The sequence below is a fragment of the Peromyscus californicus genome, unplaced genomic scaffold (assembly GCF_007827085.1).
Source record: "Peromyscus californicus insignis strain IS unplaced genomic scaffold, ASM782708v3 Scaffold_1__1_contigs__length_55948999, whole genome shotgun sequence".
NCBI classification, from domain to species: Eukaryota; Metazoa; Chordata; class Mammalia; order Rodentia; family Cricetidae; genus Peromyscus; species Peromyscus californicus.
In genome coordinates this window covers 5,136,318-5,155,967 of record NW_026294492.1, presented here as the reverse complement: position 1 = coordinate 5,155,967, position 19,650 = coordinate 5,136,318, and the positions used below count along the sequence as shown (strand labels likewise).

General features: G+C 48.4%; 1 long non-coding RNA gene across 39 annotated transcripts in view; it reads left to right on the top strand.

Moving 5' to 3' along the window:
* The window catches only part of LOC128115271 (uncharacterized), a 307,172-nt gene that overhangs the window by 240,198 nt on the left and 47,324 nt on the right, over positions 1 to 19,650 (top strand). The window contains exon 1 of one of the 39 annotated variants that reach the window (XR_008220094.1): positions 437 to 676. The exons of 36 other annotated variants lie outside the window; for them this stretch is intronic. This is a non-coding gene — a long non-coding RNA (uncharacterized LOC128115271). Of the gene's footprint in view, positions 1 to 436; positions 677 to 19,650 lie in introns of those variants that run through there. 2 more of the 39 variants (XR_008220095.1, XR_008220096.1) reach the window with 2 other exon arrangements.

Genomic DNA, 19,650 nt, shown 5'->3' with positions numbered 1-19,650 from the left:
ATTTTTATTTGTGTGTGTATCTGTATACAGGTGTATACATACACCTGCAGAGACCAGAAGACATAACATGCCCTGTCGCTGGTGTTACAGGCTGTTACAGTTGGGAGCTCTCTGGCATGGGTTCTGGGAACTGAACTTGGGTCCTCTAGAAGAGCAGCAAGCACTTTCATCCACAGGGCCATCTCTTCAGCCCCCAAACTTACAAAAAGTGAAAGTATCCCCAGTATCCTTATGGTCAAAACTACTGTTTAGGCATGCTGGCAGTTAGATGGATTGATAGGTACACACCCACATACATTGTCTGGTGTGTACAATATTGTATAATTTTCTTTCTATGAAGTAGTCTCAACTCTATACTTCTGGAATATTTTATATATTTTTAGAAAATGATTCGTGATATTTTAAATGTAACTTACACCTTATTTATGAAACCTCATTTTATCAACAGTATGATATTGAAATCTGTATTCATGATAGTAATGGTTGTAGAATAAATTCCTTTTGCTGAAAAATGATAAGGCTTTTCCTCTTCTACCCACAGAAGCACCATGCACCTGTTTGAAGGGATTTCTCAGATCAATTCGCTCTGTTAAAAATAATAAATACTCTGCAGACTCTGGCTACCCATCAGCTTCATGCTCACCCGCTCTCATACAAAACCAGAAAGAGTTCACAGGTGAGCTACACCATGAACACAGTCAGTCTGAGAAGGGAAGCTGGCCTCCAACCTTGCTTGTTCTTTTCAAAACTCACACCCAGAGTGCAGCTAGAGGTGACGACTGTCTGTATTCTAGCGACCATAGAATGACTGAGGGGAACACTGGAGGCAGACAGCGGATGGGAGGGACTAACCTGTATGTGGAAACCACCCAGCCACAAAACTGTTGTCCATTTCTAATCACATGGAATCTATTCTTGCTTTGCAAAGTCATGTTTTCTTCATGTATGTTATAGAAAGCTTTGTGACATGGAATGTAAGCCCATTTGATTATTACTGATGTGGATTTCCAACACTGGTTTTAAGGAATGAGCCCAACTGCCTTGAATTCCTAACTAGAATTCCCTCACTTGAGACCATGGCGTGTGGCTGGACTGACGGACACTTGCTGTCTAGACCTCCTGGCAGGGTGAGCCAAGACTCCACCTTCTTGGCCCCTTGGCTTCTCTTTGCAACACGCTCCATCCCCACTCGTTCAGGGACACAAATTTAGTCTCGGTGCTGTTTGCAGACAGACTTTAAAAAGCTGTCCCAGGAATATATCCCTGCCAGTAGTTTTGTATGACAAACCGAGGATGAGAAAATCACTCTATTCTTAAGATGCGACTGTCAGTGTATTAGAAGGCAAGCTGAATTCCAGGAAGAAAACTGGGCTGCCACACCGTGGGGCCTTCTAGAAGGGCTGTCTTGGGGCACAGCAGACCCAGTGGGGCTGGTGCTGCACCATGGCGGGCTGTTAGCCTTCCCCTAGCTTGGTCTCCAAATGAGAAAGAGCAAAGCTGTTTGCTTATTTAAATACTGCGTATGATTGTTCTTTTTGGAAAAACAGAGATGAGGGTTACTCGATAAAAGAAAGAAGTGTGAAGAATAGGTAATGCATGGTTGGTGATCTCAGTGGCTAGTGCTTAGTGGGTTGTGTGAAAACTGGGCGTCTTGCAAAGTCTGAATATATGCATAAAATTTTAAAAAGGTGCTCGGCAGCCTGGCACTGTCAGTCCCCCGGGCGGAGAGGAGGAGGATGGTGAAGGGAGCCCTGTGTTGTGGGGAGGATCTGTGCCTCACCGTGGCTGTCCGACAGGAGGGGGGGACCAGCTCTGCCTGGTCCCAAGCTGGAGGGTTGGCTCGGGACCCAGCGCCTGTGAAGAGTGCTGAGGAGAGGATAATTTATGGTGTGTGCTTTGAGATTCCCTTAAATAGAAAAGAGCAGCCGGTCGGTCCACACTTCTCAGAAGTCTACTGTCTCCTGGGTTTCTTGTTGACGACTCGGGGGAACACAGACCTCTGAAAATCAACGGGAGGAGGTTTGGGCTCAGGCATGACCCCCAGGTGGGGCCCAGATTCTTGTCTCCCGGAAGAGCTTGCCTACTGCTTAGGTTGGTGTGAGGCTCAAGGGTTGTCAGGAACACAAATATCCTGAGACCTGCAGGTCCTCAATATATGTGACTTCCCTTTCTCACGTGTGAGAGCGGCCAGTGTCTTGTTCTTTATTGTGTCCGTGCATGTGTTCATGGGTGTGCGTGTGTGTGTGTGTGTGTGTGTGTGTGTGTGTGTGTGTGTGAGAGAGAGAGAGAGAGAGAGAGAGAGAGAGAGAGAGAGAGAGAGAGAGAGGGAGGGAGGGGGGAATGCGTATACATGTGGAGGTCAGAGGCACTCCCACTAACCAGAATTCCCCGATTTGACTAGGCTGGCCGGCCAACAAGCCAGAGGGACCGCCTGTCTCTGCCTTCCCAGTGCTGGGATTGTAAGCACATACTACCCCTCCCAGCTTTTCCACCTGGTACCCAGGGCTTGAACTCAGGTCCTCGTACATGCCCAGCAAGCACTTTGCTGATTAGCTATCGTCCCATCCTATAGATTTCTCTATATAGCCAGCATGCCCTCTTATCCACAGGAATGTGTTCCCAGACCCCAGTAGATGGCTGAAGCCCTAAATAGCACCTAGCCCTACCTACATGAACTGTTTTCCTCACCACTATGACAAAGCTTAATTTATGGGTCAGGAAAAGTAAGACATTAGCAGTACTGATAAGATTGAATGCTGTAGTCACACACTATAATAAGAATTCTGTGAATGCCGTCTCTTTCTCTCTTACCCTTGTAATAAGGTTTTCTCCCTTCCACAGTGGTTCTCGACCTTTGTAATGTTGTGGCCCTTTAATACAGCTCCTCGTGCTGTAATGACTCCCACCCATAAAATTAGGTTCATTGCCACTTCATAACTGTAATTTTGATACTGTTGTGAATCGTCATGTAAATATCTATTTCCCCATGGTCTTAAGTGACCCCTGTGAAAGGATCACAACCCACAGATTGAGAACCACTGCTCTACCACATCAGAACACAGCTGTCCTCTGGTAATGGAAACTTTGGAGGACAAATCTAAGGACCAGAGTGGACAACCGAACTAAAAATACCTTCTTATAAGCCCCAGCTAATAATTCATTTCACAACAATGATTGCACACCCACAATTTTAATTCCAAACTGAGCACTGCATCCAATTTTAACTATGAATAAACTGAAACTGATTAGTTCCTCAGTGGACCCTGAAGGGATATTGCAAAGACCCAAGGCGGATCTGAAAGCTAAGAGCATGTAGTGGATTAAAGTTCCCATGGTGCTTTGCACACCCTACCAGCTCATGTGTTTATATATTTGGTCCCCAGCTACTGTCACTCTTTGGCAAGGTGATGGGAGCTTTAGGAAGAGGAGCCTTGTTGGAGGAAGTGGCAGGCCTCTCTGCTTCCTGATTGTGGAAGGAGTGTGACCAGCCACTCCATGCTCTGTTGCTATGAGTTATCCACCACGATGGACTACTGCCCTTTCGTACTGTAATAAATACGTGAATCTGTCTCCCTTTAAGTTGCTTCTAGTTCACTTGATCACGGCAACCAGGAAGGTGACTGATACAGTTCTCCTGCATGGAGGGAGTCTGGGGGCCAGCAGGAGTGTTGACATGGTTCCTGCAGCTGCCCACTGGTTCAGCGGTAACTCTAGTATATCAGAGAACCCTGGTGTGAGAGCCAGGCTGAGTGGTATACGTATAAATGTGTTTTTACATTTTACTTATTGTGTGTGTGTGTGCGCTTGTGCATGTGTATGCACATGTGGGAGTGCACGTGCCATCGTGTGCATACGGGGGTGGGGGGGTCAAACGACAATTTGCAGGAGTCAGTTCTCTCCTTCTTCCATGTGGATTCTGGGGACTGAATTCAGGTTGTCAGGCTTCCTGGAAAGCACGTCCACCTGCTGAGCCATCTCAGGCGCGTGCACGCACACGCACGTACACACATGCACACACGCGCACACACGCATGCACACACACACATACACACAAGTTGTATTTTTTGGGGGGGGCTTTCAAAGCAGAGTACATTTGTTTGCCTGTGTTAGTTAAGAGAGCTTCCTATACATTTTCATCAAAATGACAATTCTCTCCAGAGCTGTCCACTCCAAATGAGTTGGGAGAGAACAGCAGGTTATTGAGAAGCATCGGACAGGACGGACCACTTCAGGGCACAGGAGAACGGCCCCGTGGAACACAGTCTGAGATCCCAGAAAGGAGGAATGGTCCAAGCCACACCAGGGTCTGAACCTGTGTTGGAAAGCAATGGGAAAGAGGGATGGGCAGCCTCGCAGAACTGCTGTCCTTTCTCCGTAGGTCTTTGGTAGGGGTCTGCTGTGGGATGTCTTTCTGTACGCTGTGAATGTGTGTTGCTCAGATTGGTTGATAAACAAAGCTGCATTGGCCTATGGCACGGCAGGATGTAGCCAGGTGGGAAAATCCAAGAGAGATAATGAAAGAAGAAAGGAGACTCAGGGGTGTGTGTGTGTGTGTGTGTGTCTGTGTGTGTGTGTGTGTGTGTGTGTGTGTGTGTGTGTGTGTGTGTGTAGGCCTGAAGCTGACATTAGGTGTCCTCCTTGATACCTTTTAACTTAGTTAATTTGAGTCAGGTCTGCTCCTGAACCCAGAGCTCCTTGATTCTGCTAAGTCCAGCTAGAGAGTATGGTTCAGGTCTCTCCCTTTTTCTTGTTCTCTGTTTCTATCTGTTTCTCTCTTCTTCTCTCTCAGATTACAGCCATCTGCCCAGCCTTTGTGTGAGCCCCAGGGCATCTAAGTGTGGCCCTCATGCCTGCTCAGCCAGCTGTGCCCACTGTGCCGTCTCCTCAGCTCCAAATGCTCCATCTCGTGCTTGGTGTGCTTTGCAGGGTAGAACAGCAGTGCAGCCCCAGGGTAAAGCTCTGCTTGAGGTGGATGTATTCACTCACCTTACTGCAGGCGTGGGGGCAATAGTCTAGTGATGCCCCAGGGCAAAGAGCCTGGGACAGGAGAGTGCTTGCTGGATAGTTGGAGCTACAACAGGAAATGGACTGAGAAGAGACTTACATGGGAGAAGGGAAGTGTGGGAACATCCTGTGTGAAGCTGTCCACCCGTGAGAGACACAGTGGCCTATGAGACAGAGGTGGGACATCAGGGCTCCTGAGATGGAAGAAAGTCTAGGGCTGAGTGGCTGGGAAGAAAGTGGGAGGTGCAGGGACATGGAAGAGCCAGATGGATGAGACTAAATTAGCTGCAAGGTAACCATTTGAGGCCAGTCAGCCATCTTGGGTACATGATATATACAGTCAGCGTGTATCACGGGTAGGGGTTATCCTTGGAGTCAGAGTGCAAGGCTGCATAGAGATGTCCTCCACCTATGTTGAAAAGCCCCACAGACACAGAAGTTTGAGGGTATTAGTGATCCTTGGACTTGGAGTGTCTCAATGGCATTAGTTTTGGGTGGAAGAAGAGGCATTTTAAATATTACATATTCTCAGGACAGGAAGCAGAGTTAGTTTTAGGAGTACATGGAGGTATACTTATGACCAAGTCAAGAGAGATTAGCAGGGGAAGAGTGTCAGAGCAGAGACATCTGACCCCTGGGTGGAGGCAGGGGCATCTTTGTGGAGACAGGAAGGTGTGTTCTACTGGAAGTGTGAGCTGAGGAACAGCAGGAGGAGAGAAAGGGGTTGGTTATGTGGAGGTTGGGTATGGACAAGAGAGAATCATGTGAGCCCAATAATTGCCCACTGGCACAAAGCAGGCCCAATACTGAGGAAGAGGAGGCTAGAACTGGCTTGAGTCCATCCAGTGATGTTGTTTTCTCAGCTGGCAGTAACAGAGCGGGGATGATGGACAAGGATGCTCACGCAGGACTTTTGATGTCTTAAGGTTTCCCATCCCTGGATGAAATGGTAAAAACCAGGACCGTTTTACAACTGAGCTCCGTAACATTAAAACAAAGCTCCTCAACTCACATTCTCTTCTTTCGGCATTCCTTTGTTATTTCAAAGGTGGTGGTTTTGTTTCCACTTTGACATCTCCAGGAGCTATAGGTGAGGTACGTGAGAAAGAAAGGCCGACAGGAGGAAACAGCGGAATTCTGTTGACGAAAGGGAGGCAGACTCCAGATTCAAAACAAACAAAACATTGGTTGTGATGGCTAAAAATAGAACCTTGAGCTGGAAAACCATAGATTTTTACAAATGCGTGTGTGCTCTTTTAACTCATCCAACCCAAGCGTCCTCCAGCTCACCATAGGACCCCCCCACCCCCAAGGCACTCATCCCGGAGGGTCTGGGGTCTGAGGAGACACAGGGGAACCTCGGGTCCAGATGGCTCTAAGCAGCCACCCTGGCAGTGGGGTAAACAAAGGCGCAGCCAGTGCCTACGTGACGCGAGGAATGGGACTCTGGGTAGTTTGGATTTCCAGCTCTGATTCTGTGAGACTGCCACCAAAATTAAGATTTCTCACTTTACATCTCACCAGCCTTCATGGGGCCAGAGCTGGTGCAACATTGCAATCCGTCTCGGGCGGCTTCGCCCTCAAAGCAAAACTGCAAAGTCTCATATGGCAACAGAGCCTTGTCGTCAGGACTGGCTTTTCTTCTGCTCGTCTCCTTCCTCCCTTCCTTCCTCCTCTTCCTTTCCTTTGTTATACGCAGAAAAGTAATCTGCTTCATTGCAGCCGTCAACATGGGATCTAATGAACAGAGTGTGTTCTACTCCTAGACTGTGGTTCAATTTACCGGTGGCACCAATCACGCCGGATTACCAATCGTTCCAACTGCGGTAAACCTAGATTGTCAGCTCTTTTGGGTATCGTTGGGGTCTCGGAAAGGAGAAGGGCCAGGAGTGACAGAGGACCAGTGAGCCTAATGAATGTTGCCTTCACTAGCTGGGCACGGATGGGCCGAAGCTCTGAGACATCCTGCTGCCCAGGCCTGGAGCTCTCTTCCCACTGAATTCTAGGGAGTCTGCCAGTGAGGGCACACACATTCCTTACAGTACTAATCTGGACTCTGCTAGGGATTGAGGTTGAGACTTATATGCAAGATATGGTCCAGGGGTAAGAAGTAAGTGGTGTTTCCTCACAGTTCACATACTAAGGCCTTATCTGCTGTGCTTTAGGACGGGGCTGCATTTGAAGACAGGTAGTTACATGTGCACATTGTTGAGATAATTTATATCGGAGTATGAGGGCCAATGTTCAATGTGACCAGTGTCCTTATTAAGAGAGAAAATCTGGAAGCTACCCATGTATGTGGGAGAATTCCCACTGGGCTACACCTGGTCTGGCTCCAGAGTGCTAGCACCTAGCCTTAATCTATCTTTTGTTTCTCTTGCTACCTTCTATGTGAATCTTGTCTGAGAGTTTCCCAAGGGTACAAAGCGTATGTAAAACTTGAATGGGAAAAATCCAGCACACTGTGATCGATATTCCTTAATCCAGAATTTGCATTTGGCATTGTCCCTTGGGAAGTCAGGGAGTTCTGGGGATATGGAAATCAGCTTGCTAAAAGTGCAAATTTAGAGAACAATAAAAATGCCCTTGGCTAAGGGAAGGTGTTTTAGTCCCACAAGAGGCTGAGTGCCCTGCAGCTGGAAAGTTTATGATATTCTAAAGGTGCCTGTGTCCTCATTCCATGGACCGTCGGCATGAGCCCACACCTGTACAATAACCCATGTATATGACAAGTACTCTGTGAGTGTGAAGTCAAGGATGATGGGCCCACAAGCCAAGAGGCACCACTGAGGACCAACACGGCTCTTGAAACAGGGTTAGGATTGGGCCTGGGCGCAACAGATTTTCCCCGATAGCTCTTTGAAGTCCCCAATTCAGTAGATGGTCTTATCTAGGACTGTTGGCCCTCAGAGCGGAGATACAGTAACGAAAGAGATCCATTGTGGGTACTTGGCACTGTAACCCAGCTGGATGACACATCCTAGATTCTGTTGGCTCGACAGCTCTGGGAGCAAGATGAACTCACGTGAAGGTTTGGGTGCTCAGCTATGTTTGAGAAACACCAGTCCCAGTCCCATCCTCTTCAGCATTGTAGAGGAATGTTGGCTGTTCCTTCCTGTCCTCAGTCTCTACCCGTAAGTTCATGATTATAATCCGCTCATGGGAAATCTGGGGCTCTTCCCTGTAGAAGGTACCTGATGTCCAAGGCTGGATCCTCACTTCTGGGTAGAGTTTCCCAGGTGGTAACAGACCTTGATGGAAACTAGGACAATTTTAGGATTGTATAGACTCACAGTGGGGTGAGGGGTAAAAAGAATTCATCGGTATGGTAAATCCTGGATGAGCCAGACTTGAGACACACAGGCCTGGGTAGAGTCTGTCCCTGCTGTGTCTCTATGAGTGTCAAGAATGTCCCATAGCTGGGTGAATCGGGTGGGTGTGGTTTGTAGTCAGAGACTCTAAGGGTGCCTGCTCATCTGAGGCTCAGTCGTTTGTTTGGTCGCTCACAGATGGGAGAGAATTCTCTGTTATTTCCCTGTTGGCTGGAGAGCCCCACCCCCCAGGGCATCTCTCTCCCTGCTGTGTCCTTATATCCCAGGCTGGACCCCTCACCATTCAGCCTCAGCCCCCTGGCCTAGATCATTCCCCATGTTTCCCAGCTCCTCCAGCACATCTGCCCCAGCCAGGACCACAGAGGCGTGAGCCAACAGAGCTCTTACCATGTCCCTCTCAGCTCTTCTCAGAGGTCAGCCTGCTGCCGAGTGGCTGAGGCAGCCCGGAGCCTGCGTTTCTAACAGGCTTCCAGGAGCTGGGGACCTTGTGGAGATGCTAGCATTTATGAACGTGTTTAATCCCCACAGTAATCACTTACATCCCTATTATACAGAGGGAAAAACTAAGGCACAGTAAGGCCAAGCGGCTTGCTTGGGGCTACAGACCAAGTGGTGGAGCTGAGATTTGAACCGAGTGAAGTTTGACCATGTGAGCAACCCACTGTTCACCACCCTGTGCTGCTGGGTCATCATGACTCCGTCTTCTTTCAAGCCACTGATGAAGGCTAATCAGCCAGACTCCAGCCCCTCAGTGTTCTTACCTATGAAATGGGTTGAGGCAATACCTAGGTCAGAATCACTCTGAGGCTCAAAAGAGCCATGAGACTTCAACCTTCTCCTCCTCTTTCTTCTTTTCCCTCTTCCTCCCCCTTCATTCTCCATCTCTTCCTCTTTCCTCTTCGTCCTCTCTCTCTTCTCCTTCCCCTCCTGTTGTCTCCCCGATTTTGTGATTGATAATGTGGACTTTAGATCCATCACAGGCATATGAACTGTCTCTAGTGTTCCTTAGCTGTGTGTCAATTTGGTGTGTATTTTAATTTCCCTCATCTACTAAACTCGGATGCGAAGGTCTCAGTCCCCAAGGAGTTATTTTGTGGCAGCGAAACCAGATTATACACGTAGAGGTCACTGTATAGATTACTCAGAAGTTATTTTTGCTATTTTGTCGTTATTATTGCTATTCATTTAGCTCATTCATTTTGGCCACATCCACATACTGTCATTTGGCTAATATACTGAGCACTCACACATAGTGTTCTATTCAGTCCTTAAGACACTACTGTGGGAAAGTTGTCATTTCCTGTGTGCAGCGCGAGGACCCAGTCACTGAACTGGTATAACTGGCCAGGGCCATGTGACTCATGACTGGTGGGACAGAGGTGAAATCTATTCCTCATTTACGGGTCAGGCGATGGTGTGCTGGTCATCTCATACAATTCACCAGCTACAGAAAGAGAAGATGCCTGGGTGCACACTCTGAAGGTCTTACTGCCAATCACTTCCTTTCCCCAAGTCTCCCTGTGGTTCCCTGTAGCCCACCGCCCTCCTTGCTCTCTGACTGTGGCCCCTTTTCACTACTCTGGCTGTGATGGTTAGGGGTCATTTCCAGTATCAGCCAGCAATCTCTTTGCAGCTCTGTAGACTTATCCTTATCCCCAGAGGTGGGACATTAGGATCAGAAACAAGAGTGGTCCAGCAATCCTCTCTTGATGGAGCTAACTTCTCCTTCACTTCCCGTGGAAACAGAGCTAGGAGCAGTTGACAAAATACTTGACAATATGTCTCATCTCGTGCTCTGAGATGAACTGGGGTCATCATCTAGGGCAGAGTGATGCTTTTCACAGCCACTTTAAGGAGGTTACCTCATTACAGGAGCCTCTTCATTATGGAGATAGGTCATGCGGCTCCCTTAAGACATTATGGGACCTATAGAAGAGTTATGTGCGAAATGGAAATGGTTTCTGTATTAGTTATTTTCCATCTGTGATAAAATGTCATGACCCAAAGCAGACTATAGGAGAAAAGGGTGTATTTTTGGCTTGAGTTCCAGGGGATCAAGTCCATTGATAGGGAAGGAGGCATGGAAGTGGGAGCATGGGACTAGCCTCGAGATGAGGAAGCACAGCATGGGTGGGAAAGGTAGGAGGTGGGGCAAGCAGGCTGTAGAACTTTAAGCTCACCCCCAGTGACATATTTCTCCAGCAAGGCTCCACCTCCTAAAGGTTCCATAACCTCCCAAACAGCACCACCAGCTAAAGATCTGGTGTTTAAAATGCGTGAGTCTATGGGGCACATTCTCCGTTCAAATCACCACATTTCATACCAAATGACTTGTCCGTCAATGAATGTGTGAAGGATACCGCTGATATCCTTTCCTATAGAAGAGACCTCGTCAGCATTAAAGAGGCCAGTGTACATGCATACCTACACACACACACCCACACCCACACACACACACTACACACACGCCACATACTACATACACTACATACACACACACACACACACACTACACACACACGCTATACCACACATACACACCACACAGACAACCACACACACACCACACACACACACACACACACACCACACACCACACACACCACACACACCACACACACACACACACGCACACACACACACGCACACACACACACACACACACGCACACACACGCACACACACACACAGCCACTATGGTCTGAACTTGGGAAATGTTTCTGTGGCTTGAAGACCTTAGAGAGGAAGCGCGCAGGAAAGAGTCTGTGGCATTTTCCAGTTAAGAACCCAACCAGATGTGGGGGCACTTGCTGACTTGTTGTCAAGCTTGAGGGATGCTTCTGTGGAGGTTTTGGAACGCTGCTTCTCCCTCTGACTTTGGGGCACAGAATGGCCACAGGACTGAAGTGGGCATGGAGACGTGAAGAGCGTGTGACTAGGACAGAAGAGGCGCTATGACAAGGAAAGCATTGGATTCGCAGACCCAAGACTCATGTCCAAGTTTCAGCATAATATTTGCTCACGGTTGGATCACAAGCAAGTCAATTAACCTCCCTGAACCCAATTTTCTCGCCTGTGAGATGGAGTTAGCAAGATCCACTTGAAGGAATGCTGAGTGGAAGAAATATTGGAGAGGTGTGAACAGAGTCTTCCAACACCATGTGCTGAGTCCACAAAAAGGCTGTGATGATCATAATACTAGAGATTGGACCATTGATGGTCTAAGTGGGCAGGATGGTGTAGGGTGAGTAGAGAGCACAAACAGCTCCCAGCATCCCCAGCACTGTCCCAGTGGGACTGGACAGCCCATCCGTGGAGCTTTCTTTCACAGAGATATGAAGCCTCAGGCGGGACATGACATGGTCCCATTTTTGTTGGAGAAGTTGTTTCTGAGATGATTTTAATACCTTCTATTTGCAGTGTGTGGCCATTGTGTCTTAGAGCCTCATGGGACCCCAGGGGTGCAGAGATGTCTCCAAACTGGTTGTAACTCCATCTGCTCCTCCATGTCCGCGTAGCAGGTTTTGCCTTTCGATAGCCTGATGGATGATATCGAAAGCTAATGGCATCTCCTTTGGGAGACATGAGGTGCCTGCAACCTGCCACTGCAAAATGTCTCTCTCTCTGTCGCCCTGGGCTCAGCCTCCGTGGCACTATGTGGCCAGCTGCATCCTTGGGATGGTTGGTCTTGACTGTCAACCTGACAGGATCTGGAATCACCGAGGAGAGGAGACAAACCTCCGTACACGTCTGGGTGGGAGTTTCTAGAGTGGGTTCATGGAGGCGGGAAGGCCCACCATGAATGTGGGTAGTAGCCTTCTATGGGCCGGGGTCCTGGACACCAGCATCCATCTGTCTGTCTGTTTCCTGACTACGGATGCCCTGTGTTCACCTGCCACCCCTTCCCTGCTGTGACGGACTGCCACCTTGAACTGTGAGCCACAGTAAGGCCGTCCGATTTTATCACTTCTCATCACCAAAGGAGAGTCTCTCCCTTTCCAGTGGGTTCAAGAGGACCAACAGGCAGAGGGGTCACCTTGGGGATCCTGGCCTGGACTCCTGTTTCAGTCACTTATTTATTTATTATGTATACAGTGTTCTGTGTCCATGTATGGCTGCAGGCCAGAAGAGGGCACTGGATCTCATTACAGATGGTTGTGAGCCACCATGTGGTTGCTGGGAATTGAGCTCAGGACCTCTGAAGAGCAGCCAGTGCTTTTTACAGCTGAGCCCTCTCTCCAGCCCCCGAGGCTAAGTCTTACACACTGGTCCTGGTGCTGTGTCTCTCTCATAGTCATGTGGTGTGTGTGAGGCCTTGCCTCCTAGGTTCTCCCTGTGCATACCTCAGTCCTCCCTCCCTCCTTCCCTCCCCCCCCCCTCTCTCTCTCCCTCTCTCTCTCTCTCTCTCTCTCTCTCTCTCTCTCTCTCTCTCTCTCTCTCTCTCTCTCTCTCTCTGTGTTCTCCTCGCCTCTGCCCGATCTCACCCCCAAGCCTCAGTGAGGCCCTTTTGTTTTTTACCAAGTGCCACTCAGTGTCTTCTTGCCCGTTCCCACTTCCAGATCATGACCTTTCCCTCTCGTCTGACATCGATGCCTTGTTTTTGTTTGTGCTTTACTTAAAAGCAAACAAACAAAAAGATAAATTTCAAATCGCTCAGTCCTCAAACTCTTGATTCCACTTCTTCACTTAGGATGTGTTAAGTTGGAGATAACAGCATGGCGATGATAGGAAAATGTCCTCTGTGTGTGTGTGTGTGTGTGTGTGTGTGTGTGTGTGTGTGTGTGTGTGTATGTGTGTTCACATGCATAGGGGTGTGGGTGTCTGTGCATGTGTGTACCTGTGTTAGTGGAAGCCGGAGGACAACCTCAGGTGTTATTCCTCAGGTGCAATCCACCTGATTTTTGAGACAGGGTCTCACACCGGCCTTGAGCTCGCCGAAAAGGTTAAAGTAGCTTTCCAATAAGCCCGTGGACCAACCTGTCTCTGCCTTCTCAGCGTTGGGGTTAGAAGCGAGTGCCGCCACTCCTGGCTTCTTCACAGGGCTTGTTGATGGAGCTCTGGTCTTCACACTTCCTGCCCCCATCAGCCCTGATGCCCAGAAGTCTCCTTCCTCATTGCCATTCCCACTGCTGTTCCCTGTGTGGGGTGGCGGAGGCAGCAGGGAGCCCTCATTGTCCTGGGAGGAGCTTGGTGAATGTCTGTCACTGTCAGTGAGGGCCAGGAGGCTCCGATGTTCTGTGGTTTCTGCAAAGTCAGAGGGTTCAATATTCAGCTCAGAGACTGGAAAGGTACATGGAGGTGCCATGTGAGAAAATGCTCTCCTCTGAACCGTGGCAGAGGAACTGAGGCCTGAGCATAAGTTGAGAACAGAGGATCGATCGCTGAAATGCATTAAGCCCTGGATCAGTGTTCATGTATGTGAAATGATGTCAGAGCCCTGAAGACACATTAACACATTCACTTAATTTTCTGCAGAAGAGCAGGTGAAGGGGGTGCCTGGGGAAGTATGACTGGAAGCATTTCCCCTGGGAACAAATAGGGGTCATGTGGGGATCTGTAGTTTCTTCTATGTGAGGGTGACGGTAACCAGACACAGCAGGGTCCCATCGATGCCCCCCGGCTGGGACTGCATTTTCCTATTGGAAGGCACTGGAAGGTGACTGGCCAGTGTCTGGAGAGAAACTGGGAAAGGCTTCCTGCTGGGGTGGGGACCTGGAGCTAGGAGGGTCACCACAAGCTGGCAATGGGAAGAGCGAGGAAGGATGCAGCGACGTGGGTGTTAGCTGGGACAATCTTTAAATGATTCTTGAAGTCCCTGCAGTGTAGACAAGCTCTTAATGTGGAGGTTACTTGGTTGAGGTATTGTTTCCTGTTAAAATGTCATTGGGGACTCACTGGGCAAAGATGCTTGCTGCTAACCATCTGAGTTAGGTCCCTGGGATCCACATGATGGAAGGAGGGAGCTGACTCCTGCAAGTTGTCTTCTGACCACCACATGTTCACTGTGGCATGCACGAATGCGAGTGCGCGCGCACGCACACACGCACACACGCACACACGCACACACAGAGTAGGAAGAAATTTAAAGTGCTGTTGATGAGAAAGAGTTAATAGGGGGAATGAATTTAATCAGCAAATCATATGCATGTGTGGAAATGTTATAATGAAAACCTTTACTTTGTATAATTAATTATATATTGCATGTTTATAATTAATATAATAAATAATTAATTTTACCCATAAATTATATAATTTATAATTAACACAGAGTCATAAAATTGTAATTAAAATGGTTTGGTAAGGAAATACTGAAGATAACTTACACATTAATTATCCTTCAAAATAATGACTAACATTCACAGTGCCCACTCCTTGAGCAAGGCCTAGGCTGCCGTTCTTACCTGCATCCTTCCTTCTAGGTCACCATGGCAACTGTCCCAGGGAGGTATTCCATTAACTTCATTGTGTGAATGAGACTGGAACTTGAAAAGATTAAATAAACTGTCCAAAGTATTGAGCAGACAGTAAGAGACAGAATTTGGAGTCAGTTTTCTTAACTACACAGCAAGTTTGATTTTCTTTTGGGGGTGTAAGACAAATGTAGCCCAGTCAGGGTCCAGTCCTTCGCAGTAGGAAGCAGGTGTAGATGTCAGAATAGAAAAGTGTAGCTCTAGCAACTTCAAAGAACCAGAAGCAGGTTCCTCAAGAAGCATACGGACGGACAGACAGACAGGACACACACACACACACACACACACACACACACACACACACACACACACACACACACACCAGCCCCCAAATCAAAGCAAACGCATGCAGCCTCCAGCAGCAACTTTCCCGGGAATAGCCCGATGGTTTAAGGTTAATGTTCAGGTTGTTAACATGTGACCAAATTAGGTCTGTGACCATCTTCTTGGGCTGTCTCCTGGACAAGCATTTCTGCTCAATGCTGCGTCTGTCTTACAACATTTCGCACTTGGCCGTGTCAGAAAGGCATGCTTCATCTTCCACTGTCCCTCATCACACAGCCTGCCCTGGCTGGTTCTGTGTCAACTTGACAGAAGCTGGAGTCATCAGAGAGGAGGAAGCCTCAGTTGTAAAAATGCTTCCAGAAGATCCAGCTGCATGCAAGCCTGTAGGGCGTTGCTTCATTAGTGATGGATGGGGGAGGGCCCAGCTTCCTCGTGGGTGGGTGGCCATCCCTGGGCTGGTGGTCCTGGGTTCTGTAAGAAAGCAGGCTGAGCAAGCCATGAGGAGCAAGCCAGTAAGCAGCACCCCTCCATGGCCTCTGCATCAGCTCCTGCCTCTAGATTTCTACCCTGCTTGAGGTCCTTTCCTGACTTTTCCATGAGGGACTGGGTTGTGGAATGTAAACCCTTTTCTCCTCCAGTTGTATTTGGTCATGGTGTTTCATCACAGCAACCACATAACTAAGACACAGCCTTTTGGCAAAACATTTGCTACTAGGCAATAATTGGTAGGAAAATGTCAGAGCTTGGGAAACAAACTGTCCCAACTGTCCCTTTATCATCTTGTGACTTGGGCAGTTATTTAAGCAGTTTGTGATGTTTCCTCCTCTTCCATGGAAGGGAGGTGGGGATGGTGTTGTCCCATAGTTGATAACGTTGTATGTCAACTTGGGTAGTGGGGGAACCATATTCAGCCAACTGCGAGTCAGGAAGTAGGTGCTCTTCAGATGAGAAGGCATTTAAGTCGAGGGACCTAACTGAAGCAGAAGCCCCTCCCAGGGTGGGCAGGTCTCATCCAATCAGGAAACCCTCAAGAAAGAAAAAAAAAAAGGTGGAAGTCTCTGAGGAAGACAGGCTTCTGCCTCCAGATGCCTCCAGATGCCTCCAGGTTCCAGCTGCTGCTTCAGTTCTTCCTGAGGTTGCCAGCCTGTGGGGATGCCCTTCTGTCTGCAGACTCACCACATCACAGTGATAGGAGCCGATTGTCCCCCACCCCATACACATGCAGTTCTGCTCCTGGGGATGTCCAGCTATTCCACTTGATGTCATACTAGGTCACATGAGGATGGAATGAGCTATTAAATACGGGGTTCACAGAATAACTTCAAGCAGTGGGCGATCATATGAACCTCTGTACTTGTAGTCTGCACATGCTCTCTGTCATCAACAAGACCAAAGGATACAGTTGAAGACTGCATCCTTAGGGAGAATACAACCTCTTGGAAGGGATAGGCATGTGCACAAGCCATTCTAACATACCCAGAGAAACACATGAGGGGTCCCAACAGTGGCTGAGGTTGCCCCTGCCTCCTGCCAGACATCTTGTCCTGCTGTTCAATGCCAGGGCTGTTATTTCATGTCCTTCTGATGTCGCAAGGGGTGAGACTGGCTTTTTCACATAAAGAGTATTCCTACTCAGTGATGGGATTACAAAACGCCAGATAAGTAATGGTTTGGTAATGCTCGCCTTGAGACAGGGAAGCACAGGTGGAGCTGTCTCCTATGCTGAGGCTCGTGCAGATGTGGGCTTAGGAGGAGGACATCTCTGTCTGGGGGAACCCAGAGGCCCGCTAGGGAAGGCTATGTCGTCAGAACCACTGTGATGCTGTGGCTTGCTAGAAAGAGCCTGAGCCAGAGGAGGGGGTCAAGGAACACAGTGCAGATCTGCAGACAGTGACATGGATATTGAGGAGCAAACAGTTCCCAAAGAACACAGAGGAATAGAGCTTTTCAGAAAATGTGCACAGCCTGAATAATGAATGCCCATGACCCACGTGGAGGAAGCAGTGTGAGGTCCAGGGTGGTGCAGAGGGTCTGACCTCTATGTGCAGAAAGTGGAGAGGGGAAGTAACATTGGATGAGGGAAGTGAGACCTGTCCAGCTGCAAGGATGCTCAGGAGAAAGGAACGCTCAGGCTTCTGTGATGGGAAGCTGGCTACAATTGCTCAAGGGTAACATCTGCTGTCACCCACATCTTTCACTCAATTGTAAGAAAATGTTGACAGCATCAAAGAAACAATCCCAGTTCCTGTGTCAAACACCTTGTCCTGCACCCCCTCACAGCTCCAGTGCCCCCTTACAGCTGTGGCACCCCCTTACAGCTGCAGCACCCCCAGTGCCCCCTTACAGCTGTGGCACCCCCTTACAGCTGCAGCACCCCATTACAGCTGTGGTACCCCCTTACAGCTGTGGTACCCCCCTTACAGCTGCGGCACCCCCTCACAGCTCTGGTGCCCCCTCACAGCTCCAGCACCCCCTCACAGCTCTGGTGCCCCCTTACAGCTCAATCACTCCCTCAGAGCTCTGGTGCCCCCTTACAGCCATACCTCATAATGGTGCCATTCCCTTTGGGGGCCATTTTCTTTCAAACCACTACATGAACCATAACCTCAGACTATGGCACCTAGAAACCCTTCTTTCCCCGAGTTGCTTTTCTCGGGTATTTAATACAGCAATAAGAAAAGGAGTAGTAACAAGTGAGTGCTGACTACCTAGACTTGCTTCTCTCTCCAGCTGGAGTCCACCCCTCTGCTTATGCTGCTCTTGTTTTGAGAGCAGTGTTGATGTGCTTCTGAGGGGCATAGGCTGGTTCTCATGTATCTGCTATGATGGGCCATGTTGCTGACCAGCCCATAACCTGGGAAGATCCTTGGTGGAAGGGCCTTTGGATCAGTGCAAAGGCACCTGCAAGACACCTAGAAATGTTTCCTAGACTCATGGTGGATCACTTGGGTTGTTGTGAGGTAGAATCAAACAAGGTTCTGATCCATGAACTCAAAGTTGGTTGCCAAGGAGTTTACACACAAGAAAAAGGACAAGGAACTCAAGAGAGAGATTGTTCTAGAAGGCCCCAGGAAAAGACCTCTCTTCCAGCCTCTTGTCTGGGGTGGCAGGCTGGAGTGCCCGATCCAGAGCTCAGTTGTGTGTTGCCCCTGCATCCTGGTACCCTTTGGTACTATTGAGATAATTTCCCATTGAAAATGAAGTGAGTTGAGGTTTCCACTCTGGAAATAAAGGCTGAGAGGAGAGTAGGAAAGAGCCAGGAAGCACTCATAAGCCACCAACTCCCAAGAGAAGGTGAAATCACTCTGGTTTACTCCAGAATTCTTCACAGCATCTTTTGCAGAGAGAAATGAAGCAAAAGGAAACACTAGTTTGAAGTCCTGTTCCTTAGGCCAGTGTAGGGACAGGATCCCCTGCATGGGGCAAACATCTGACCCACATTGGTTGTGGGGAGGGAAATCTCTCTAAAAGTTGATGGGTGATGCTGAAGAAGCAGAAAACACATAACTTGTTTGTAGTTGACACATTGTGCACCCCCATAAACTTGCCTGGGGGTCAGAGAACAGAACAGCCACTATATGAAACATAGGTTTAGGCAGTGGTAGCACATGCCTTTAATCCTAGCATTCTGGAGGCAGAGATCCGCCTGGATCTCTGTGAGTTCAAAGCCACAGTGGAAGCAGCCAGGCATGGTGACACATGCTTTTAATCCCAGGAAGTGATGGCAGGAAGCAGAAAGGTGTATAAGGCATGAGGACCAGGAACTAGAGCCTTTTTAAGTTTTTAGCTTTTAGCAGCAGTTCAGCTGAGATCCATTTGGATGAGGACTCAGAGGCTTTCAGTCTGAGGAAACAGGATCAGCTGAGGAATTGGTGAGATGAGGTTGGCTGGCTTGTTCTGTTTCTCTGATCATTCAGCATTCACCCCAATACCTGGCCCCGGGTTTGTTTCTTACTAATAAGACCTTTTAAGATTTGTGCTACAATTGTTGAACATGAGTGGAGTGTATGGTGCCAAGGTCACTCTAAGAGCACGGCTCCACTGATAATGGAGCATAATGCCAACAGGTTTCTGTATAGGGGAGAAAGGATATTCATTCCCAAGTCTGGTTACAGAAACTCCCATAGGACCATGTGGCTTATGGTAAGCAAGTTTCCATAAGAAATTTAGCAGAACCAGACGCAGAACCTGCTGTGGGACGGTCTTTCTGTAGGCTGTGAATATGTGTTGCTACCATTGGTTAATAAAGAAGCTGCTTTGGCTTATGGCAAGACAGGTTATAGCCAGGTGGGAGATCAAAGCAAGGATACAGGGAGAAGAAAAGCAGAGTCAGGGAAGCAAGATGTGATAGAACACAAGTAAAGCCACAAGACATGTGGTGACACATAGATTAATGGAAATGGGTTAGTTTAAGATGTAATAGCTAGCTAGCAATAAGCCTGAGCCATAGACCAAACAGTTTGTAATTAATATGTCTCTGTGTGTTTATTTGGGATCGAGCAGCTGCAGGATACAAGAAAGCTTCTGGCTACAAGAGTCCACCTAAAATATCAATAGGA